Source organism: Gossypium arboreum, chromosome 13 (assembly GCF_025698485.1).
Source record: "Gossypium arboreum isolate Shixiya-1 chromosome 13, ASM2569848v2, whole genome shotgun sequence".
Taxonomy (NCBI): Eukaryota; Viridiplantae; Streptophyta; class Magnoliopsida; order Malvales; family Malvaceae; genus Gossypium; species Gossypium arboreum.
Genome location: NC_069082.1, coordinates 26778421 through 26780383, shown reverse-complemented (window position 1 = coordinate 26780383; position 1963 = coordinate 26778421). Strand labels below are relative to the sequence as shown.

Sequence of the window (1963 nt, the reverse complement as noted above, 5' to 3'; positions counted from 1 at the left end):
GGTCATCCTTCAAGTTGCTTATATTTTTTTTCCATGCCTTTCTTATTGACAACATGTTCTGATTCTGGCACAGCATTTGGTTGCTTACTCTTTCTAAGTTTAGTATGTTTTTCAGGTGACTATGGGATCTTTATTTGGTTGTTTTCTTGAATCATCCTCTTCTACCCTGGCATCTTGGGCAACGTCATCAAGTTGAGTTCTACTTCTAAGAGTGATGGCCTTGCACTAATCCTTCCCTTGTGATATCAAATTCTCGGTATCACTTGGAAACACTCATTGTCGTTTCAAATTTAAAGCATTTTCTATTTGCCCCACATGATTCTCAAGAGCTCAGAGAGACACAACTTGACTCTAAATTACAACATCATTGTTGGCAATATACTCCTTCAGCAAGGCTTCATTAGATGATAATGATGATAAAACTGGTGCCTAACCTTGCTAGACATTTTGCCTCAGCATAGGTTAAGTATAACCAGGAGTTGCGTTGATGGTATCCTGTCTTTTCGTATTGTTAAAATTCTCCGTACCTTGATTCTTCCAACTAAAGTTCGGATGTTACTTCTACCCAGGATTATATTTGTTGGAATAGGGGTTATTGTTTAGGTTGAAATTACCCATGAAGCACATTAATCCTAGATTTCATGGGCATTCATCAAACACATGATCTTCACCATAATAAATACACGATAGCTTGGCTAATTTTTTTACTGGACTATAATACACCTTTACATTGTTTTAATCATATTAGCCAAAGAAGATACTTGGCCTGCCAATAGAGTGGTTGCATCTAGCTCCATAGTACCAATAGCTCTCTAGCCCATCCCAACTCTTATGGTAGGATATTGATAATCATTATTGGAAATCTTTTCCAAAATCTAATTGGCTTTATTATAAGATTTATCCAACAAAGTACTGTTGGTAGAAGCATCAACTACCATCCTCGTATTTGCATTGGGCTTATTATAGAATATCTCCATCTGAGTCTAGTGTTGAAATCTATGCATCGAACATTTTTTAATTAAGTTTTTAAATCATTCCTAAGCTTCATATAGTGTCTCATCCTCTAATTTTTGAAAATATGTGATGTCATTTCTAAGCTTGGCAATCATATTTGAGGGATTACACCGTAGCAAAAACCTCTGGCCAAGATCATTCCATGATGCCACTATTCTCAACGGCAAAGCATTCAGCCATGCTCTCGCACGATCTCTTAAAGAATATGGAAATACTTTAAGTCATAGAGCGTCTTTAGGAACACCTTATTGTCTAAACGAGTCACAAACCTCAAGAAAAAGTCGTAAATTTAGTCTTGGATCTTCAGTGGGCAATCCACCAAACTATCCTACTGTTTGCAACATCTAAAACATTATTGGTTTCAGCTCACATTATTGAGCCTGTATTTTTGGTCTAACTATCCTTGGATTTAGGTCATCCAAAATTGGAACAACATGCTTTCGGATTGATCTATCTCTGTCATCTATCACCCTATGAACATTAGGATTGGCACCCCGACTATTCAAATTATCACTCACCCCAGGTATCACCCTACGAATAGGAGGATTAGCAACTTGACCATTCAGATTGTCATTGAGGCTAGGATCATTCCTGTTCCTAGCCATTTTTGGCAGTTCTTTCCGTATTACTCGTAAAGTTCTTTCGATCTTTGGGTTAAAAGGATATTCTTTGTTAGCAGGAATGCCTCTTTTCATGAACTGAAGGCAAACCTGTAGAAAGTAACCTAAACTAAGTTAAATAAACTAATTAAATTAAGTAAAATAACCAAACCAAATTACACCAAATTGTTGATCCTCAACAACGACGCCAAAAACTTGTCGCATGTATGTAACAACCTAGTTCTGGGTCAAATCGAAACAGTAGTTTTAGGACCAAAAATCTTTAGTAGAATAAATATTTTATTACTATTTTAAGGTCTACAACATGATAGAATAATTGTGTGAAAATT

The 1963-nt window shown here is 36.1% G+C and overlaps 1 non-coding gene across 1 annotated transcript; it reads left to right on the top strand.

Moving 5' to 3' along the window:
* Window positions 1–993: 993 nt before the first annotated feature.
* Window positions 994–1100, top strand: LOC128287142 (small nucleolar RNA R71). Its single transcript, XR_008277838.1, has one exon. It is a non-coding gene; the product is annotated as a small nucleolar RNA R71 (small nucleolar RNA).
* The last annotated feature ends 863 nt before the right edge of the window (window positions 1101–1963 follow it).